The sequence below is a fragment of the Orcinus orca genome, chromosome 2 (assembly GCF_937001465.1).
Source record: "Orcinus orca chromosome 2, mOrcOrc1.1, whole genome shotgun sequence".
Lineage (NCBI taxonomy): Eukaryota > Metazoa > Chordata > Mammalia > Artiodactyla > Delphinidae > Orcinus > Orcinus orca.
The window spans coordinates 31,158,602-31,183,071 of record NC_064560.1 but is presented as its reverse complement, the minus strand read 5'-3'; positions in this window follow the sequence as shown (position 1 = coordinate 31,183,071).

The following is a 24,470-nucleotide window of genomic DNA, read 5'->3' as shown; positions in this document are numbered from 1 at the left end:
CGGCCTGGATCCCCTAGCCTCTGTGCTCTGGGCCGCCTGCTGGGAGGTTCCAACTGCTGGATTCCTCACCTTTCTTATTTTTGGGCCCTCTGTTATGAGGCTCCTCCTGCCTGCCTCACTCCCAGCCCCTTGATGATGGGTGTCCTATGGTTTGAAGCCACATGTTCTGGGTTCCTCACCTTTAGATGATGTGGCCCTACTCATGTGATGACACTCCTGCTTGGTTCCAATCCATTTGGTGATGTGGGCCCTCTGGTGCGAGTCTGATCCTGACTGGGTTCGTCACACTTCTCTGAGGTGGGCCCTCTGCTGTGAGGTCATTCGTGCCTGGTTGGCACACATCACCTTGGCAACGTCAGCCCTCTGGTGGCAGTTGGAGCCTGCTGGGAGCCTCCTTCCCTTGGTGATGAGGGTCCTCTGGTGTCAGGCCCTAACTGCTGGTCTCCCAAAATTTTCTGATATGTACTCAGTGGTGCGAGGACACTCCTACCAGATTTATATCCCCATGGGGATGTGGGCCTCCTGCTCTGAGGTCCCAATGGCTGGGTTGCTCAGTTTCATGACATGGGCCCTCTTCTGTGAGTTCACTGTGGCCTGGATCCCATAGCCTTGGTGCTCTGGGCCGCCTGCTGGGAGGTTCCAACTGCTGGATTACTCACTTTTTTATTCTATGGGACCAGTGTTGTGAGGCTACTCCTGCCTGCCTCACTCCGAGGCCCTTGGTGATGTGGGTTCTCTGGTTTGAGGACACATGTACTGAGTACCTCACCTTTCGATGATGTGGCCCCACTGGTGTGAAGACACTCCTGCCTGGTTCCCATCCCCTTGGTGATGTGGGCCCTCTGGTGAGAGTCTGATGTTGGCTGGGTTTCTCACCCTTCTGTGAGGTGGGACCTCTGTTGTGAGGTAAATACTGCATGGCTTGCTCACGTTGCCTTGGCAACGTGAGCCCTCAGGTGGCAGTTGCAGCCTGCTGGGAATCTCCTCCCCTCGGTTATGAGAGCTCTGGATAAAACACATATGCCCTTTTTTGCCAAGTGCATTATTTTCCAAGTTCTGTCTCTTTTCCTATGCTTTAGAGCACCTCCCGTGTACCTCCTGAAATTGGTTTCCTGCAATTCTGCCCTGCTTTCAAGTCCTCTTGGCGCCTTACTTCAATATATTTTTGGACGATAGCTGTCATTTATAACTCTGCAGGTTTGTGAATGACAGTGCACCTGAGCACCTTTCTTCAACTCGCTTTCTTGTGAGCTGGCCCCAACACCGCAGGATTGCTTCAGGCCCTAGTGTGGTTCTGGCATGGCACGCTGAGCCTTTGGTAAATTCCTCTTCCTGGTGGGAAATGAGAGTTAAATTTGCCCGTCCAGACACCTTCAGCTAGTCTCTCATTGGTTCTCCCTATTCCTGTTCATTTTCCGCAGAAATTTCAAATTGGGCCAAACAGGAGGTTAAAGGCACTGACTCTCCAAGTGGGGAGAGTGTTAGTAAAGCGTCTGGAATGTTGCACCCGAGTACCAGGGGACGAAAACTGAGACATATTTGAACACGTTTCCCGATCACACGGTGGATCATACTCTGGGTTCCACATGCGTGTTTTAGCTGAAGGAAGAATCCCTTAAGCCTGGAGAGTTGAGACCCATGGAATGGGTACCATGCAATATGACTTCAAAGGGTCTGCATTTGCTCACCGAACCTCACCAATCTTATCACTGCTGTGCTTATGCCGCTGTACACATGCTTGATTCTCTTTCGGAGACATATAAATCCATAGGTTTTAAGAATCTTACTAGTCAGTTATATTCTTAGGCGTTTAATATGGGGTGTTGTGTCCACTTCGCTGAGCAAGGAGTAGCTCTTGTCTATTACATATTTGGCTTATGGAACGGTATCTGTGCTAATTTCAATCTCTGGTTTTATGCAGCACCCCAACTCACCTTTCCCCTTAAGCAAGCATAAGTTGGTTTTCTACATCTGAGACCCTGTTCTGTTTTGTAATTCAGTTCCTGTGTAGCCAAGTTTACATTCCGTGTGGTAGTGATATCTTTTGATGTTTCTTTTTCTGTGTGACTTATTTCACTTAGAATCATCGTACCTGAATCCACTCATTATGCTGCTATGGGCCTGATGACATAGATTTCATTGCTGAGTGATATTTCATTGTACGTGAGTACCACAATTTCTTTATCCATTTTTCGCTTTCTGTGATATTGAACTTGTACCGTAAACGAGGTTCTTGTAAACAGAGCCGTCCCAAACTTTGGGGTGGCTGTGTCTTTTTGATTTTAATTTCCCTAAGCTATAGGACCATAAGTGGAAGTGCCCTAGGCTCTGTTGCTTTGTTTTTTAGATGTTTTAGGAAACACCATACACTTCTCCAGAGTGGCTGTTGCCAATTTACATCCCAGCCATCAGCATAACAAGGCTCCCAGTTCTCCATGGCCTGTCCTGCCTTTCTGGATTTTACACTTTTTTCACATGGCCCTTTTGAGCGGGGGCCAGTGAGACTTCATTGTAGTGCAGATTTCCTTTGCAAGCTTGCTTGGTTGGCCAAAAAGGGCGTATGCGTTTTTTCCTGAATATATTCAGGAAAAAACGCATACGCCCTTTTTGGCCAAGTGCATCATTGTGGACGTTCTGCCTCTTTTCCTATGCTTTACATGCAATTCCAGTCTACCTCCTGAAATCGGTTTCCTGCAATTCTGCCCCGCTTTCAAATCCTCTTAGCAGCCTTACTTCAATATATTTTTGGACGATAGCTGTCATTTATAACTCTGCATGTTTGTGAATGACAGTGCCCCTGAGCTCCTTTCTTCAAGTCGCTTTCTTGTGAGCTGGCCGCAACACCGCAGGATTGCTTCAGGCCCTAGTGTGTTTCTCGCACGGCACGCTGAGCCTTTGGTTAATTCCTCTTCGTGGTGGGAAATGAGAGTTAAATTTGCCCATCCAGACACCTCCAGCTAGTCTCTCATTGGTTCTCCCTATTCCTGTTCATTTTCCGCAAAAATTGCAAACTGGGCCAAACAGGAGGTTAAAGGCACTGACTCTCGAAGTGGGGAGAGTGTCAGTAAAGCGTCTGGAATGTTGCACCCGAGTACCAAGGCATGAAAACTGAGACCCATTTGAACATGTTTCCCGATCACACGGTGGATCATACTCTGGGTTCCACATGCATGTTTTAGCTGAAGGAAGAATCCCTTAAACCTGGAGAGTTGAGACCCATGGAATGGGTACAATGCAATAAAACTTCAAAGGGTCTGCATTTGCTCACCAAACCTCACCAATACTATCACTGCTGCGTTTATGCTGCTGTACACACGGTTGATTCTATTTCGGAGACATATAAATCCATAGGTTTTAAGATTCTTACTAGTCAGGTATATTCTTAGGCGTTTAATATGGGGTGTTGAGTCCACTTTCTTGAGCAAGGAGTAGGTCTTGTCTATTACATATTTGACTCATGGAACGGTATCTGTGCTAATTTCCATCTCTGGTTTTATGCAGCACCCCAACTCACCTTTCCCCTTAAGCAAGCATAAGTTGGTTTTCTACATTTGAGACCCTGTTCTGTTTTGTAATTCAGTTCCTGTGTAGCCAAGTTTACATTCCGTGTAGTAGTGATATCTTATGATGTTTCTTTTTCTGTGTGACTTATTTCACTTAGAATCATCGTACCTGAATCCACTCATTATGCTGCTACGGGCCTGATGACATAGATTTCATTGCTGAGTGATATTGCATTGTACGTAAGTACCACAACTTCTTTATCCATTTTTCGCTTTCTGTGATAATGAACTTATACCATAAACGAGGTTCTTTTAAACAGAGCCGTCCCAAACTTTGGGTGGCTGTGTCTTTTTGATTTTAATTTCCCTAAGTTATAGGACCATAAGTGGAAGTGCCCTAGGCTCTGTTGCTTTGTTTTTTAGATGTTTCAGGAAACACCATACACTTCTCCAGAGTGGCTGTTGGCAATTTACCTCCCGCCCATCAGCATAACAAGGCTCCCAATTCTCCATGGCCTGTCCTGCCTTTCTGGAATTTACACTTTTTTCAGATGACCCTTTTGACCCGGAGGAAGTGAGACTTCATTGTAGTGCAGATTTCCTTTGCAAGCTTGCTTGGTTGGCCAAAAAGGACCTATGCGTTTTTTCCTGAATATATTCAGGGAAAAACACATACACCCTTTTTGGCCAAGTGCATCATTGTGGACGTTCTGCCTCTTTTCCTATGCTTTACATGCAATTCCAGTCTACCTCCTGAGATCGGTTTCTTGCAATTCTGCCCCGCTTTCAAGTCCTCTTGGCAGCCTTACTTTAATATATTTTTGGACGATAGCTGTCATTTATAACTCTGCAGGTTTGTGAATGACAGTGCCCCTGAGCTCCTTTCTTCAACTCGCTTTCTTGGGAGCTGGCCCCAACACCACAGCATTGCTTCAGGCCCTAGTGTGGTTCCGGCATGGCACGCTGAGTTTTTGGTTAATTCCTTTTCCTGGTCTGAAATGAGAGTTAAATTTGCCCGTCCAGACACCTCCAGCTAGTCTCTCATTGGTTCTCCCTATTCCTGTTCATTTTCCGCAGAAATTGCAAACTGGGCCAAACAGGAGGTTAAAGGCACTGACTCTCCAAGTGGGGAGAGTGTTAGTAAAGCGTCTGGAATGTTGCACCCGAGTACCAGGGGACGAAAACTGAGACACATTTGAACACGTTTCCCGATCACACGGTGGATCATACTCTGGGTTTCACATACATGTTTTAGCTGAAGGAAGAATTCCTTAAACCTGGAGAGTTGAGACCCATGGAATGGGTACCATGCAATATGACTTCAAACGGTCTGCATTTGCTCACCCAACCTCACCAATCCTATCACTGCTGCGTTTATGCCGCTGTACACATGCTTGATTCTCTTTCGGAGACATATAAATCCATAGGTTTTAAGATTCTTACTAGTCAGGTATATTCTTAGGCGTTTAATATGGGGTGTTGTGTCCACTTCGCTAAGCAAGGAGTAGCTCTTGTCTATTACATATTTGGCTTATGGAACGGTATCTGTGCTAATTTCAATCTCTGGTTTTATGCAGCACCCCAACTCACCTTTCCCCTTAAGCAAGCATAAGTTGGTTTTCTACATTTGAGACACTGTTCTGTTTTGTAATTCAGTTCCTGTGTAGCCAAGTTTATATTCCGTGTAGTAGTGATATCTTATGATGTTTCTTTTTCTGTGTGACTTATTTCACTTAGAATCATCGTACCTGAATCCACTCATTATGCTGCTACGGGCCTGATGACATAGATTTCATTGCTGAGTGATATTGCATTGTACGTAAGTACCACAACTTCTTTATCCATTTTTCGCTTTCTGTGATAATGAACTTGTACCGTAAACGAGGTTCTTGTAAAGAGAGCTGTCCCAAATTTTGGGTGGCTGTGTCTTTTTGATTTTAATTTCCCTAAGCTATAGGACCATAATTGGAAGTGCCCTAGGCTCTGTTGCTTTGTTTTTTAGATTTTTCAGGAAACATCATAGACTTCTCCACAGTGGCTGTTGGCAATTTACATTCCGCCCATCAGAATAAGAAGGCTCCAAGTTCTCTATGGCCTGTCCTGCCTTTCTGGATTTTACACTTTTTTCAGATGGCCCTTTTGACCGGGGGGCAGTGAGACTTCATTGTAGTGCAGATTTCCTTTGCAAGCTTGCTTGGTTGGCCAAAAACGACGTATGCGTTTTTTCCTGAATATATTCAGGAAAAAACGCATACGCCCTTTTTGGCCAAGTGCATCATTGTGGACGTTCTGCCTCTTTTCCTATGCTTTACATGCAATTCCAGTCTACCTCCTGAAATCGGTTTCCTGCAATTCTGGCCCGCTTTCAAGTCCTCTTGGCAGCCTTACTTCAATATATTTTGGGACGATAGCTGTCATTTATAACTCTGCAGCTTTGTGAATGACAGTGCCCCTGAGCTCCTTTCTTCAACTCGCTTTCTTGGGAGCTGGCCCCAACACCGCAGGATTGCTTCAGGCCCTAGTGTGCTTCCGGCATGGCACGCTGAGCCTTTGGTTAATTCCTCTTCCTGGTGGGAAATGAGAGTTAAATTTGCCCGTCCAGACACCTCCAGCTAGTCTCTCATTGGTTCTCCCTATTCCTGTTCATTTTCCGCAGAAATTGCAAACTGGGCCAAACAGGAGGTTAAAGGCACTGACTCTCCAAGTGGGGAGAGTGTTAGTAAAGAGTCTGGAATGTTGCACCCGAGTACCAGGGGACAAAAACTGAGACACATTTGAACACGTTTCCCGATCACACGGTGGATCATACTCTGGGTACCACATGCATGTTTTAGCTGAAGGAAGAATCCCTTAAACCTGGAGAGTTGAGACCCATGGAATGGGTACCATGCAATATGACTTCAAAGGGTCTGCATTTGCTCACCGAACCTCACCAATCCTATCACTGCTGCGTTTATGCCGCTGTACACACGCTTGATTCTCTTTCGGAGACATATAAATCCATAGGTTTTAAGATTCTTACTAGTCAGGTATATTCTTAGGCGTTTAATATGGGGTTTTGAGTCCACTTCATTGAGCAAGGAGTAGCTCTTGTCTATTACATATTTGGCTTATGGAACGGTATCTGTGCTAATTTCCATCTCTGGTTTTATGCAGCACCCCAACTCACCTTTCCCCTTAAGCAAGCATAAGGTGGTTTTCTACATTTGAGACCCTGTTCTGTTTTGTAATTCAGTTCCTGTGTAGCCAAGTTTACATTCCGTGTAGTAGTGATATCTTATGATGTTTCTTTTTCTGTGTGACTTATTTCACTTAGAATCATCGTACCTGAATCCACTCATTATGCTGCTACGGGCCTGATGACATAGATTTCATTGCTGAGTGATATTGCATTGTACGTAAGTACCACAACTTCTTTATCCATTTTTCGCTTTCTGTGATAATGAACTTGTACTGTAAACGAGGTTCTTGTAAAGAGAGCCGTCCCAAACTTTGGGTGGCTGTGTCTTTTTGATTTTAATTTCCCTAAGTTATAGGACCATAATTGGAAGTGCCCTAGGCTCTGTTGCTTTGTTTTTTAGATTTTTCAGGAAACATCATAGACTTCTCCACAGTGGCTGTTGGCAATTTACATTCCGCCCATCAGAATAAGAAGGCTCCAAGTTCTCTATGGCCTGTCCTGCCTTTCTGGATTTTACACTTTTTTCAGATGGCCCTTTAGACCGGGGGGCAGTGAGACTTCATTGTAGTGCAGATTTCCTTTGCAAGCTTGCTTCGTTGGCCAAAAGGCGCGTATGCGTTTTTTCCTGAATATATTCAGGAAAAAACGCATAAACCCTTTTCGGCCAAGTGCATCATTGTGGACGTTCTGCCTCTTTTCCTATGCTTTACATGCAATTCCTGTCTACCTCCTGAAATCGGTTTCCTGCAATTCTGCCCCGCTTTCAAGTCCTCTTGGCAGCCTTACTTCAATATATTTTGGGACGATAGCTGTCATTTATAACTCTGCAGGTTTGTGAATGACAGTGCCCCTGAGCTCCTTTCTTCAACTCGCTTTCTTGGGAGCTGGCCCCAACACCGCAGGATTGCTTCAGGCCCTAGTGTGGTTCCGGCATGGCACGCTGAGCCTTTGGTTAATTCCTCTTCTTGGTGGGAAATGAGAGTTAAATTTGCCCGTCCAGACACCTCCAGCTAGTCTCTCATTGGTTCTCCCTATTCCTGTTCATTTTCCGCAGAAATTGCAAACTGGGCCAAACAGGAGGTTAAAGGCACTGACTCTCCAAGTGGGGAGAGTGTTAGTAAAGAGTCTGGAATGTTGCACCCGAGTACCAGGGGACAAAAACTGAGACATATTTGAACACGTTTCCCGATCACACGGTGGATCATACTCTGGGTTCCACATGCATGTTTTAGCTGAAGGAAGAATCCCTTAAACCTGGAGAGTTGAGACCCATGGAATGGGTACCATGCAATATGACTTCAAAGGGTCTGCATTTGCTCACCGAACCTCACCAATCCTATCACTGCTGCGTTTATGCCGCTGTACACACGCTTGATTCTCTTTCGGAGACATATAAATCCATAGGTTTTAAGATTCTTACTAGTCAGGTATATTCTTAGGCGTTTAATATGGGGTGTTGAGTCCACTTCGTTGAGCAAGGAGTAGCTCTTGTCTATTACATATTTGGCTTTGGAACGGTATCTCTGCTAATTTCAATCTCTACTTTTATGCAGCACCCCAACTCACCTTTCCCCTTAAGCAAGCATAAGGTGGTTTTCTACATTTGAGACCCTGTTCTGTTTTGTAATTCAGATCCTGTGTAGCCAAGTTTACATTCCATGTATTAGTGATATCTTATGATGTTTCTTTTTCTGTGTGACTTATTTCACTTAGAATCATCGTACCTGAATCCACTCATTATGCTGCTATGGGCCTGATGACATAGATTTCATTGCTGAGTGATATTGCATTGTACGTAAGTACCACAAATTCTTTATCCATTTTTCGCTTTCTGTGATATTGAACTTGTACCATAAACGAGGATCTTGTAAACAGAGCCGTCCCAAACTTTGGGGTGGCTGTGTCTTTTTGATCTTAATTTCCCTAAACTATAGGACCATAAGTGGAAGTGCCCTAGGCTCTGTTGCTTTGTTTGTTAGATGTTTCAGGAAACACCATACACTTCTCCAGAGTGGCTGTTGGCAATTTACATCCCGCCCATCAGCATAACAAGGCTCCCAGTTCTGCATGGCCTGTCCTGCCTTTCTGGATTTTACACGTTTTTCAGATGACACTTTTGACCAGGGGGCAGTGAGACTTAATTGTAGTGCAGATTTCCGTTGCAAGCTTGCTTGGTTGGCCAAAAAGGGCATATGCGTTTTTTCCTGAATATATTCAGGAAACAACGCATACGCCCTTTTTGGCCAAGTGCATCATTGTGTACGTTCTGCCCCTTTTCCTATGCTTTACATGCAATTCCAGTCTACCTCCTGAAATCGGTTTCCTGCAATTCTGCCCCGCTTTCAAGTCCTCGTGGCAACCTTACTTCAATATATTTTTTTGGACGATAGGTGTCATTTATAACTCTGCAGGTTTGTGAATGACAGTGCCCCTGAGCTCCTTTCTTCAACTCGCTTTCTTGTGAGCTGGCCGCAACACCGCAGGATTGCTTCAGGCCCTAGTGTGGTTCCGGCATGGCACGCTGAGCCTTTGGTTAATTCCTCTTCCTGGTGGGAAATGGGAGTTAAATTTGCCCGTCCAGACACCTCCAGCTAGTCTCTCATTGGTTCTCCCTATTCCTGTCCATTTTCTGCAGAAATTGCAAACTGGGCCAAACAGGAGGTTAAAGGCACTGATCTCCAAGTGGGGAGAGTGTTAGTAAAGCGTCTGGAATGTTGCACCCGAGTACCAGGGATGAAAACTGAGACACATTTGAACACGTTTCCCGATCACACGGTGGATCATACTCTGGGTTCCACATGCATGTTTCAGCTGAAGGAAGAATCCCTTAAACCTGGAGAGTTGAGACCCATGGAATGGGTACCATGCAATATGACTTCAAAGGGTCTGCATTTGCTCACCGATCCTCACCAATCCTATCACTGCTGCGTTTATGCCGCTGTACACACGCTTGGTTCTCTTTCGGAGACATATAAATCCATAGGTTTTAAGATTCTTACTAGTCAGGTATATTCTTAGGCGTTTAATATGGGATGTTGAGTCCACTTCGTTGTTCAAGGAATAGCTCTTGTCTATTACATATTTGGCTTATGGAAAGGTATCTGTGCTAATTTCAATCTCTGGTTTTATGCAGCACCCCAACTCACCTTTCCCCTTAAGCAAACATAAGTTGGTTTTCTACATTTGAGACCCTGTTCTGTTTTGTAATTCAGTTCCTGTGTAGCCAAGTTTACATTCCGTGTAGTAGTGATATGTTATGATGTTTCTTTTTCTGTGTGACTTATTTCACTTATAATAATCGTACCTGAATCCACTCATTATGCTGCTACGGGCCTGATGACATAGATTTTATTGCTGAGGGGTATTGCATTGTACGTAAGTACCACAACTTCTTTAACCATTTTTTGCTTTCTGTGATATTGAACTTGTACCATAAACGAGGATCTTGTAAAGAGAGCCGTCCCAAACTTTGGGGTGGCTGTGTCTTTTTGATCTTAATTTCCCTAAACTATAGGACCATAAGTGGAAGTGCCCTAGGCTCTGTTGTTTTGTTTTTTAGATGTTTCAGGAAACACCATACACTTCTCCAGAGTGGCTGTTGGCAATTTACATCCCGCCCATCAGCATAACAAGGCTCCCAGTTCTCCATGGCCTGTACTGCCTTTCTGGATTTTACAATTTTTTCAGATGGCCCTTTTGACCGGGGGGCAGTGAGACTTCATTTTAGTGCAGATTTCCTTTGCAAGCTTGCATGGTTGGCCAAAAAGGGCATGTGCGTTTTTTCCTGAATATATTCAGGAAAGAACACATACGCCATTTTTGGCCAAGTGCATCATTGTGGACGTTCTGCCTCTTTTCCTATGCTTTACATGCAATTCCAGTCTACCTCCTGAAATCGGTTTCCTGCAATTCTGCCCCGCTTTCAAGTCCTCTTGGTAGCCTTACTTCAATATATTTTTGGACGATAGGTGTCATTTATAACTCTGCAGGTTTGTGAATGACAGTGCCCCTGAGCTCCTTTCTTCAACTCACTTTCTTGGGAGCTGGCCGCAACACCGCAGGATTGCTTCAGGCCCTAGTGTGGTTCCGGCATGGCACGCTGAGCCTTTGGTTAATTCCTCTTCCTGGTGGGAAATGAGAGTTAAATTTGCCCGTCCAGACACCTAGAGCTAGTCTCCCATTGGTTCTCCCTATTCCTGTTCATCTTACGCAGAAATTGCAAACTGTGCCAAACAGGAGGTTAAAGGAATGGACTCTCCAACTAGGGAGAGTGTTAGTAAAGCGTCTGAAATGTTGCACCCGAGTACCAGGGGATGAAAACTAAGACACATTTGAACACGTTTCCCGATCACACGGTGGATCATACTCTGGGTTCCACATGCATGTTTTAGCTGAATGAAAAATCCCTTAAACCTGGAGAGTTGAGACCCATGGAATGGGTACCATGCAATATGACTTCAAAGGGTCTGCATTTGCTCACCGAACCTCACCAATCCTATCACTGCTGCGTTTTGCCGCTGTACACACGCTTGATTCTCTTTCAGAGACATATAAATCCATAGGTTTTAAGATTCTTACTAGTCAGGTATATTCTTAGGCGTTTAATATGGGGTGTTGAGTCCACTTCGTTGAGCAAGGAGTAGCTCTTGTCTATTACATATTTGGCTTATGGAACGATATCTGTGCTAATTTCCATCTCTGGTTTAATGCAGCACCCCAACTCACCTTTCCCCTGAAGCAAGCATAAGTTGGTTTTCTACATTTGAGACCCTGTTCTGTTTTGTAATTCAGTTCCTGTGTAGCCAAGTTTACATTCCGTGTATTAGTGATATCTTATGATGTTTCTTTTTCTGTGCGACTTACTTCACTTAGAATCATCGTACCGGAATCCACTCATTACGCTGCTATGGGCCTGATGACATAGATTTCATTGCTGAGTGATATTGCATTGTACGTAAGTACCACAACTTCTTTATCCATTTTTCGCTTTCTGTGATATTGAACTTGTACCGTAAACGAGGTTCTTGTAAACAGAGCCGTCCCAAACTTTGGGGTGGCTGTGTCTTTTTGATTTTAATTTCCCTAAGCTATAGGACCATAAGTGGAAGTGCCCTAGGCTCTGTTGCTTTGTTTTTTAGATGTTTCAGGAAACACCATACACTTCTCCAGAGTGGCTGTTGGCAATTTACATCCCGCCCAGCAGCATAACAAGGCTCCCATTTCTCCATGGCCTGTCCTGCCTTTCTGGATTTTACACTTTTTTCAGATGGCCCTTTTGACCAGGGGGCAGTGAGACTTCATTGTAGTGCAGATTTCCTTTGCAAGCTTGCTTGTTTGGCCAAAAAGGGCGTATGCGTTTTTTCCTGAATATATTCAGGAAAAAACGCATATGCCCTTTTTGGCCAAGTGCATCATTGTGGACGTTCTGCCTCTTTTCCTATGCTTTACATGCAATTCCAGTCTACCTCCTGAAATTGGTTTCCTGTAATTCTGCCCCGCTTTCAAGTCCTCTTGGCAGCCTTACTTCAATATATTTTTGGACAATAGCTGTCATTTATAACTCTGCAGGTTTGTGAATCAGAGTGCCCCTGAGCTCCTTTCTTCAACTCGCCTTCTTGTGAGCTGGCCGCACCACCGCAGGATTGCTTCAGGCCCTAGTGTGGTTCCAGCATGGCACGTTGAGCCTTTGGTTAATTCCTCTTCCTGGTGGGAAATGAGAGTTAAATTTGCCCGTCCAGACACCTCCAGCTAGTCTCTCATTGGTTCTCCCTAGTCCTGTTCATTTTCCGCAGAAATTGAAAATTGGGCCAAACAGGAGGTTAAAGGAATGGACTCTCCAACTAGGGAGAGTGTTAGTAAAGCGTCTGGAATGTTGCACCCGAGTACCAGGGGATGAAAACTGAGACACATTTGAACACGTTTCCCGATCACACGGTGGATCATACTCTGGGTTCCACATGCATGTTTTAGCTGAAGGAAGAATCCCTTAAACCTGGAGAGTTGAGACCCATGGAATGGGTACCATGCAACATGACTTCAAAGGGTCTGCATTTGCTCACCGATCCTCACCAATCCTATCACTGCTGCGTTTATGCCACTGTACACACGCTTGATTCTCTTTCGGAGACATATAAATCCATAGGTTGTAAGATTCTTACTAGTCAGGTATATTCCTAGGCGTTTAATATGGGGTGTTGAGTCCACTTCGTTGAGCAAGGAGTAGCTCTTGTCTATTACATATTTGGCTTATGGAACGGTATGTGTGCTAATTTCAATCTCTGGTTTTATGCAGCACCCCAACTCACCTTTCCCCTTAAGCAAACATAAGTTGGTTTTCTACATTTGAGACCCTATTCTGTTTCGTAAATCAGTTCCTGTGTAGCCAAGTTTACATTCCGTGTAGTAGTGATATCTTATGATGTTTCTTTTTCTGTGTGACTTATTTCACTTAGAATCATCGTACCTGAATCCACTCATTATGCTGCTACGGGCCTGATGATATAGATTTCATTGCTGAGTGATATTGCATTGTACGTAAGTACCACAACTTCTTTATCCATTTTTCGTTTTGTGTGTATTGAACTTGTACCGTAAATGAGGTTCTTGTAAACGGAGCCGTCCCAAACTTTGGGGTGGCTGTGTCTTTTTGATTTTAATTTCCCTAAGTTATAGGACCATAAGTGGAAGTGCCCTAGGCTCTGTTGCTTCGTTTTTAGATGTTTCAGGAAACACCATACACTTCTCCAGAGTGGCTGTTGGCAATTTACATCCCGCCCATCAGCATAACAAGGCTCCCAGTTCTCCATGGCCTGTCCTGCCTTTCTGGATTTTACACTTTTTTCAGATGACCCTTTTGACCAGGGGGCAGTGAGACTTCATTGTAGTGCAGATTTCCTTTGCAAGCTTGCTTGGTTGGCCAAAAAGGGCGTATGAGTTTTTTCCTGCATATATTCAGGAAAAAACGCATACGCCCTTTTTGGCCAAGTGCATCATTGTGGACGTTCTGCCTCTTTTCCTGTGCTTTACATGCAATTCCAGTCTACCTCCTGAAATCGGTTTCCTGCAATTCTGCCCCGCTTTCAAGTCCTCTTGGCAGCCTTACTTCAATCTATTTTTTGACGATAGCTGTCATTTATAACTGTGCAGGTTTGTGACTGACAATGCCCCTGAGCTCCTTTCTTTAACTCGCTTTCTTGTGAGCTTGCCGCAACACCGTAGGATTGCTTCAGGCCCTAGTATGGTTCCGACATGGCACGCTGAGCCTTTGGTTAATTCCTCTTCCTGGTGGGAAATGAGAGTTCAATTTGCCCGTCCAGACACTTCCAGCTAGTCTCTCATTGGTTCTCCCTATTCCTGTTCATTTTCCACAGAAATTGCAAACTGGGCCAAACAGGAGGTTAAAGGCACTGACTCTCCAAGTGGGGAGAGTGTTAGTAAAGCGTCTGGAATGTTGCACCCGAGTACCAGGGGACAAAAACTGAGACACATTTGAACACGTTTCCCGATCACACGGTGGATCATACTCTGGGTTCCACATGCATGTTTTAGCTGAAGGAAGAATCCCTTAAACCTGGAGAGCTGAGACCCATGGAATGGGTACCATGCAATATGACTTCAAAGGGTCTGCATTTGCTCACCGAACCTCACCAATCCTATCACTGCTGCGTTTATGCTGCTGTACACACGCTTGATTCTCTTTCGGAGACATATAAATCCATAGGTTTTAAGATTCTTACTAATCAGGTATATTCTTAGGCGTTTAATATGGGGTGTTGAGTCCACTTCGTTGAGCAAGGAGTAGCTCTTGTCTATTACATATTTGGCTTATGGAACGGTATCTGTGCTAATTTCCATCTCTGGTTTTATGCAGCACCCCAACTCACCTTTCCCCTTAAGCAAGCATAAGTTGGTTTTCTACATTTGAGACCCTGTTCTGTTTTGTAATTCAGTTCCTGTGTAGCCAAGTTTACATTCCGTGTAGTAGTGATATCTTATGATGTTTCTTTTTCTGTGTGACTTATTTAACATAGAATCATCGTACCGGAATCCACTCATTACGCTGCTATGGGCCTGATGACATAGATTTCATTGCTGAGTGATATTGCATTGTACGTAAGTACCACAACTTCTTTATCCATTTTTCGCTTTCTGTGATATTGAACTTGTGCCGTAAACGAGGTTCTTGTAAACAGAGCCGTCCCAAACTTTGGGGTGGCTGTGTCTTTTTGATTTTAATTTCCCTAAGCTATAGGACCATAAGTGGAAGTGCCCTAGGCTCTGTTGCTTTGTTTTTTAGATGTTTCAGGAAACACAATACAGTTCTCCAGAGTGGCTGTTGGCAATTTACATCCCGCCCAGCAGCATAACAAGGTTCCCAGTTCTCCATGGCCTGTCCTGCCTTTCTGGATTTTACACTTTTTTCAGATGGCCCTTTTGACCAGGGGGCAGTGAGACTTCATTGTAGTGCAGATTTCCTTTGCAAGCTTGCTTGTTTGGCCAAAAAGGGCGTATGCGTTTTTTCCTGAATATATTCAGGAAAAAACGCATACGCCCTTTTTGGCCAAGTGCATCATTGTGGACGTTCTGCCTCTTTCCCTATGCTTTACATGCAATTCCAGTCTACCTCCTGAAATCGGTTTCCTGTAATTCTGCCCCGCTTTCAAGTCCTCTTGGCAGCCTTACTTCAATATATTTTTGGACGATAGCTGTCATTTATAACTCTGCAGGTTTGTGAATCAGAGTGCCCCTGAGCTCCTTTCTTCAACTCGCCTTCTTGTGAGCTGGCCGCACCACCGCAGGATTGCTTCAGGCCCTAGTGTGGTTCCAGCATGGCACGTTGAGCCTTTGGTTAATTCCTCTTCCTGGTGGGAAATGAGAGTTAAATTTGCCCGTCCAGACACCTCCAGCTAGTCTCTCATTGGTTCTCCCTAGTCCTGTTCATTTTCCGCAGAAATTGAAAACTGGGCCAAACAGGAGGTTAAAGGCACTGACTCTCCAAGTGGGGAGAGTGTTAGTAAAGCGTCTGGAATGTTGCACCCGAGTACCAGGGGACGAAAACTGAGACACATTTGAACACGTTTCCCGATCACACGGTGGATCATACTCTGGGTTCCACATGCATGTATTAGCTGAATGAAGAATCCCTTAAACCTGGAGAGTTGAGACCCATGGAATGGGTACCATGCAATATGACTTCAAAGGGTCTGCATTTGCTCACCGAACCTCACCAATCCTATCACTGCTGCGTTTATGCCGCTGTACACACGCTTGATTCTCTTTCGGAGACATATAAATCCATAGGTTTTAAGATTCTTACTAGTCAGGTATATTCTTAGGCCTTTAATATGGGGTGTTGAGTCCACTTCGTTGAGCAAGGAGTAGCTCTTGTCTATTACATATTTGGCTTTGGAACGGTATCTCTGCTAATTTCAATCTCTAGTTTTATGCAGCACCCCAACTCACCTTTCCCCTTAAGCAAGCATAAGTTGGTTTTCTACATTTGAGACCCTGTTCTGTTTTGTAATTCAGTTCCTGTGTAGCCAAGTTTACATTCCGTGTATTAGTGATATCTTATGATGTTTCTTTTTCTGTGTGACTTATTTCACTTAGAATCATCGTACCTGAATCCACTCATTATGCTGCTATGGGCCTGATGAGATAGATTTCATTGCTGAGTGATATTGCATTGTACGTAAGTACCACAAATTCTTTATCCATTTTTCGCTTTCTGTGATATTGTACTTGTACCATAAACGAGGATCTTGTAAACAGAGCCGTCCCAAACTTTGGGGTGGCTGTGTCTTTTTGATCTTAATTTCCCTAAACTATAGGACCATAAGTGGAAGTGCCCTAGGCTCTGTTGCTTTGTTTGTTAGATGTTTCAGGAAACACCATACAGTTCTCCAGAGTGGCTGTTGGCAATTTACATCCCGCCCATCAGCATAACAAGGCTCCCAGTTCTCCATGCCCTGTCCTGCCTTTCTGGATTTTACACGTTTTTCAGATGACACTTTTGACCGGGGGGCAGTGAGACTTAATTGTAGTGCAGATTTCCGTTGCAAGCTTGCTTGGTTGGCCAAAAAGGGCATATGCGTTTTTTCCTGAATATATTCAGGAAACAACGCATACGCCCTTTTTGGCCAAGTGCATCATTGTGTACGTTCTGCCCCTTTTCCTATGCTTTACATGCAATTCCAGTCTACCTCCTGAAATCGGTTTCCTGCAATTCTGCCCCGCTTTCAAGTCCTCGTGGCAACCTTACTTCAATATATTTTTTTGGACGATAGGTGTCATTTATAACTCTGCAGGTTTGTGAATGACAGTGCCCCTGAGCTCCTTTCTTCAACTCGCTTTCTTGTGAGCTGGCCGCAACACCGCAGGATTGCTTCAGGCCCTAGTGTGGTTCCGGCATGGCACGCTGAGCCTTTGGTTAATTCCTCTTCCTGGTGGGAAATGGGAGTTAAATTTGCCCGTCCAGACACCTCCAGCTAGTCTCTCATTGGTTCTCCCTATTCCTGTCCATTTTCTGCAGAAATTGCAAACTGGGCCAAACAGGAGGTTAAAGGCACTGATCTCCAAGTGGGGAGAGTGTTAGTAAAGCGTCTGGAATGTTGCACCCGAGTACCAGGGATGAAAACTGAGACACATTTGAACACGTTTCCCGATCACACGGTGGATCATACTCTGGGTTCCACATGCATGTTTCAGCTGAAGGAAGAATCCCTTAAACCTGGAGAGTTGAGACCCATGGAATGGGTACCATGCAATATGACTTCAAAGGGTCTGCATTTGCTCACCGATCCTCACCAATCCTATCACTGCTGCGTTTATGCCGCTGTACACACGCTTGGTTCTCTTTCGGAGACATATAAATCCATAGGTTTTAAGATTCTTACTAGTCAGGTATATTCTTAGGTGTTTAATATGGGATGTTGAGTCCACTTCGTTGTTCAAGGAATAGCTCTTGTCTATTACATATTTGGCTTATGGAAAGGTATCTGTGCTAATTTCAATCTCTGGTTTTATGCAGCACCCCAACTCACCTTTCCCCTTAAGCAAACATAAGTTGGTTTTCTACATTTGAGACCCTGTTCTGTTTTGTAATTCAGTTCCTGTGTAGCCAAGTTTACATTCCGTGTAGTAGTGATATGTTATGATGTTTCTTTTTCTGTGTGACTTATTTCACTTATAATAATCGTACCTGAATCCACTCATTATGCTGCTACGGGCCTGATGACATAGATTTCATTGCCAAGTGATATTGCATTGTACGTAAGTACCATAACTTCTTTATCCATTTTTTGCTTTCTGTGATATTGAACTTGTACCGTAAACGAGGTTCTTGTAAAGAGAGCCGTCCCAAACTTTGGGGTGGCTGTGTCTTTTTGATTTTAATTTCCCTAATCTATAGGACATAAGTGGAAGTGCCCTAGGCTCTGTTGTTTTGTTTTTTAGATGTTTCAGGAAACACCATACACTTCTCCAGAGTGGCTGTTGGCAATTTACATCCCGCCCATCAGCATAACAAGGCTCCCAGTTCTCCATGGCCTGTCCTGCCTTTCTGGATTTTACGCTTTTTTCAGATGGCCCTTTTGACCGGGGGGCAGTGAGACTTCATTGTAGTGCAGATTTCCTTTGCAAGCTTGCTTGGTTGGCCAAAAAGGGCATATGCGTTTTTTCCTGAATATATTCAGGAAAGAACGCGTACGCCATTTTTGGCCAAGTGCATCATTGTGGACGTTCTGCCTCTTTTCCTATGCTTTACATGCAATTCCACTCTACCTCCTGAAATCGGTTTCCTGCAATTCTGCCCCGCTTTCAAGTCCTCTTGGTAGCCTTACTTCAATATATTTTTGGACGATAGCTGTCATTTATAACTCTGCAGGTTTGTGAATGACAGTGCCCCTGAGCTCCTTCCTTCAACTCACTTTCTTGTGAGCTGGCCGCAACACCGCAGGATTGCTTCAGACCCTAGTGTGGTTCCGGCATGGCACGCTTAGCCTTTGGTTAATTCCTCTTCCTGGTGGGAAATGAGAGTTAAATTTGCCCGTCCAGACACCTAGAGCTAGTCTCCCATTGGTTCTCCCTATTCCTGTTCATCTTACGCAGAAATTGCAAACTGTGCCAAACAGGAGGTTAAAGGAATGGACTCTCCAACTAGGGAGAGTGTTAGTAAAGCGTCTGGAATGTTGCACCCGAGTACCAGGGGATGAAAACTAAGACACATTTGAACACGTTTCCCGATCACACGGTGGATCATACTCTGGGTTCCACATGCATGTTTTAGCTGAATGAAAAATCCCTTAAACCTGGAGAGTTGAGACCCATTGAATGGGTACCATGCAATATGACTTCAAAGGGTCTGCATTTGCTCACCGAACCTCACCAATCCTATCACTGCTGCGTTTTGCCGCTGTACACACGCTTGATTCTCTTTCAGAGACATATAAATCCATAGGTTTTAAGATTCTTACTAGTCAGGTATATTCTTAGGCGTTTAATATGGGGTGTTGAGTCCACTTCATTGAGCAAGGAGTAGCTCTTGTCTATTACATATTTGGCTTATGGAACGATATCTGTGCTAATTTCCATCTCTGGTTTTATGCAGCACCCCAACTCACCTTTCCCCTGAAGCAAGCATAAGTTGGTTTTCTACATTTGAGACCCTGTTCTGTTTTGTAATTCGGTTCCTGTGTAGCCAAGTTTACATTCCGTGTAGTAGTGATATGTTATGATGTTTCTTTTTCTGTGTGACTTATTTCACTTATAATAATCGTACCTGAATCCACTCATTATGCTGCTACGGGCCTGATGACATAGATTTTATTGCTGAGGGGTATTGCATTGTACGTAAGTACCACAACTTCTTTAACCATTTTTTGCTTTCTGTGATATTGAACTTGTACCATAAACGAGGATCTTGTAAAGAGAGCCGTCCCAAACTTTGGGGTGGCTGTGTCTTTTTGATCTTAATTTCCCTAAACTATAGGACCATAAGTGGAAGTGCCCTAGGCTCTGTTGTTTTGTTTTTTAGATCTTTCAGGAAACACCATACACTTCTCCAGAGTGGCTGTTGGCAATTTACATCCCGCCCATCAGCATAACAAGGCTCCCAGTTCTCCATGGCCTGTACTGCCTTTCTGGATTTTACAATTTTTTCAGATGGCCCTTTTGACTGGGGGGCAGTGAGACTTCATTTTAGTGCAGATTTCCTTTGCAAGCTTGCTTGGTTGGCCAAAAAGGGCATGTGCGTTTTTTCCTTAATATATTCAGGAAACAACGCATATGCCCTTTTTGGCCAAGTGCATCATTGTGGACGTTCTGCCTCTTTTCCTATGCTTTACATGCAATTCCACTCTACCTCCTGAAATCGGTTTCCTGCAATTCTGCCCTGCTTTCAAGTCCTCTTGGTAGCCTTACTTCAATATATTTTTGGACGATATTTGTCATTTATAACTCTGCAGGTTTGTGAATGACAGTGCCCCTGAGCTCCTTTCTTCAACTCACTTTCTTGGGAGCTGGCCGCAACACCGCAGGATTGCTTCAGGCCCTAGTGTGGTTCCGGCATGGCACGCTGAGCCTTTGGTTAATTCCTCTTCCTGGTGGGCAATGAGAGTTAAATTTGCCCGTCCAGACACCTGCAGCTAGTCTCCCATTGGTTCTCCCTATTCCTGTTCATCTTACGCAGAAATTGAAAACTGGGCCAAACAGGAGGTTAAAGGAATGGACTCTCCAACTAGGGAGAGTGTTAGTAAAGCGTCTAGAATGTTGCACCCGAGTACCAGGGGATGAAAACTGAGACACATTTGAACACGTTTCCCGATCACACGGTGGATCATACTCTGGGTTCCACATGCATGTTTTAGCTGAAGGAAGAATCCCTTAAACCTGGAGAGTTGAGACCCATGGAATGGGTACCATGCAACATGACTTCAAAGGGTCTGCATTTGCTCACCGATCCTCACCAATCCTATCACTGCTGCGTTTATGCCACTGTACACACGCTTGATTCTCTTTCGGAGACATATAAATCCATAGGTTGTAAGATTCTTACTAGTCAGGTATATTCTTAGGCGTTTAATATGGGGTGTTGAGTCCACTTCGTTGAGCAAGGAGTAGCTCTTGTCTATTACATATTTGGCTTATGGAACGGTATGTGTGCTAATTTCAATCTCTGGTTTTATGCAGCACCCCAACTCACCTTTCCCCTTAAGCAACCATAAGTTGGTTTTCTACATTTGAGACCCTATTCTGTTTCGTAATTCAGTTCCTGTGTAGCCAAGTTTACATTCCGTGTAGTAGTGATATCTTATGATGTTTCTTTTTCTGTGTGACTTATTTCACTTAGAATCATCGTACCTGAATCCACTCATTATGCTGCTACGGGCCTGATGACATAGATTTCATTGCTGAGTGATATTGCATTGTACGTAAGTACCACAACTTCTTTATCCATTTTTCGCTTTGTGTGTATTGAACTTGTACCGTAAATGAGGTTCTTGTAAACGGAGCCGTCCCAAACTTTGGGGTGGCTGTGTCTTTTTGATTTTAATTTCCCTAAGCTCTAGGACCATTAGTGGAAGTGCCCTAGGCTCTGTTGCTTTGTTTTTTAGATGTTTCAGGAAACACCATACACTTCTCCAGAGTGGCTGTTGGCAATTTACATCCCACCCGTCAGCATAACAAGGCCCCCAGTTCTCCATGGCCTGTCCTGCCTTTCTGGATTTTACACTTTTTTCAGATGGCCCTTTTCACCGGTGGGCACTGAGACTTCATTTTAGTGCAGATTTCATTTGCAAGCTTGCTTGGTTGGCCAAAAAGGGCGTATGCGTTTTTTCCTGAATATATTCAGGAAAAAACGCATACACCCTTTTTGCCCAAGTGCATCATTGTGGACGTTATGCCTCTTTTCCTATGCTTTACATGGAATTCCAGTCTACCTCCAGAAATCAGTTTCCTGCAATTCTGCCCCTTTTTCAAGTCCTCTTGGCAGCCTAACTTCAATATATTTTTGGACGATAGCTGTCATTTATAACACTGCAGGTTTGTGAATTACAGTGCCCCTGAGCTCCTTTCTTCAACTCGCATTCTTGTGAGCTGGCCGCAACACCACAGGATTGCTGCAGGCCCTAGTGTGTTTCCGGCATGGCACGCTGAGCCTTTGGTTAATTCCTCTTCCTGGTGGGAAATGAGAGTTAAATTTGCCCGTCCAGACACCTCCAGCTAGTCTCTCATTGGTTCTCCCTATTCCTGTTCATTTTCCGCAGAAATTGCAAACTGGGCCAAACAGGAGGTTAAAGGCACTGACTCTCCAAGTGAGGAGAGTGTTAGTAAAGCGTCTGGAATGTTGCACCCGAGTACCAGGGGACGAAAACTGAGACACATTTGAACACGTTTCCCGATCACACGGTGGATCATACTCTGGTTTCCACATGCATGATTTAGCTGAAGGAAGAATCCCTTAAACCTGGAGAGTTGAGACCCATGGAATGGGTACCATGCAATATGACTTCAAAGGGTCTGCATTTGCTCACCCAATCTCACCAATCCTATCACTGCTGCATTAATGCCGCTGTACACATGCTTGATTCTCTTTTGGAGACATATAAATCCATAGGTTTTAAGATTCTTACTAGTCAGGTATATTCTTAGGCGTTTAGTATGGGGTGTTGTGTCCACTTCGTTGAGCAAGGAGTAGCTCTTGTCTATTACATATTTGGCTTATGGAACGGTATCTGTGCTAATTTCTATCTCTGGTTTTATGCAGCACCCCAACTCACCTTTCCCCTTAAGCAAGCATAAGTTGGTTTTCTACATTTGAGACCCTGTTCTGTTTTGTAATTCAGTTCCTGTGTAGCCAAGTTTACATTCCGTGTATTAGTGATATCTTATGATGTTTCTTTTTCTGTGCGACTTATTTCACTTAGAATCATCGTACCTGAATCCACTCATTATGCTGCTACGGGCCTGATGACATAGATTTCATTGCTGAGTGATATTGCATTGTACGTAAGTGCCACAACTTCTTTATCCATTTTTCACTTTCTGTGATATTGAACTTGTACCATAAACGTGGTTCTTGTAAACAGAGCCGTCCCAAACTTTGGGGTCGCTGTGTCTTTTAGATTTTAAATTCCGTAAGCTATAGGACCATAAGTGGAAGTGCCCTAGGCTCTGTTGCTTTGTTTTTTAGATGTTTCAGGAAACACCATACACTTCTCCAGAGTGGCTGTTGGTAATTTACATGCCGCCCATCAGCATAACAAGGCTCCCAGTTCTCCATGGCCTGTCCTGCTTTTCAGATTTTACACTTTTTTCAGATGGCCCTTTTGACTGGGGGGCAGTGAGACTTCATTGTAGTGCATTTTTCCTTTGCAAGCTTGCTTGGTTGGCCAAAAAGGGCGTATGCGTTTTTTCCTGAATATATTCAGGAAAAAACGCATACGCCCTTTTTGGCCAAGTGCGTCATTGTGGACGTTCTGCCTCTTTTCCTATGCTTTACATGCAATTCCAGTTTACCTCCTGAAATCGGTTTCCTGCAATTCTGTCCCGCTTTCAAGTCCTCTTGGCAGCCTTACTTCAATATATTTTTGGACGATAGCTGTCATTTATAACTCTGCAGGTTTGGGAATAACAGTGCCCCTGAGCTCCTTTCTTCAACTCGCTTTCTTGTGAGCTGGCCGCAACACCGCAGAATTGCTTCAGGCCCTAGTGTGGTTCCGGCATGGCACGCTTAGCCTTTGGTTAATTCCTCTTCCTGGTGGGAAATGAGAGTTAAATTTGCCCGTCCAGACACCTCCAGCTAGTCTCTCATTGTTTCTCCCTATTCCTGTTCATTTTCCGCAGAAATTGCAAACTGGGCCAAACAGGAGTTTAAAGGCACTGACTCTCCAAGTGGGGAGAGTGTTAGTAAAGCGTCTGGAATGTTGCACCCGAGTACCAGGGGACGAAAACTGAGACACATTTGAACACGTTTCCGGATCACACGGTGGATCATACTCTGGGTTCCACATGCATGTTTTAGCTGAAGGAAGAATCCCTTAAACCTGGAGAGTTGAGACCCATGGAATGGGTACCATGCAATATGACTTCAAAGGGTCTGCATTTGCTCACGGATCCTCACCAATCCTATCACTGCTGCGTTTACGCCGCTGTACACACGCTTGTTTCTCTTTCGGAGACATATAAATCCATAGGTTTTAAGATTCTTACTAGTCAGGTATATTCTTAGGCGTTTAATACGGGGTGTTGAGTCCACTTCGTTGAGCAAGGAGTAGCTCTTGTCTATTACTTATTTGGCTTATGGAACGGTATCTGTGCTAATTACAATCTCTGGTTTTATGCAGCACCCCAACTCACCTTTCCCCTTAAGCAAGCATAAGTTGGTTTTCTACATTTGAGACCCTGTTCTGTTTTGTAATTCAGTTCCTGTGTAGCCAAGTTTACATGCCTTGTAGTAGTGATATCTTATGATGTTTCTTTTTCTGTGTGACTTATTTCACTTAGAATCATCGTACCTGGATCCACTCATTATGCTGCTACGGGCCTGATGACATAGGTTTCATTGCTGAGTGATATTGCATTGTACATAAGTGCCACAACTTGTTTATCCATTTTTTGCTTTCTGTGATATTGAACTTGTACCGTAAACGAGGTTCTTGTAAACAGAGCCGTCCCAAACTTTGGGGTCACTGTGTCTTTTTGATTTTAATTTCCCTAAGCTAAAGGACCATAAGTGGAAGTGCCCTAGGCTCTGTTGCTTTGTTTTTTAGATGTTTCAGGAAACA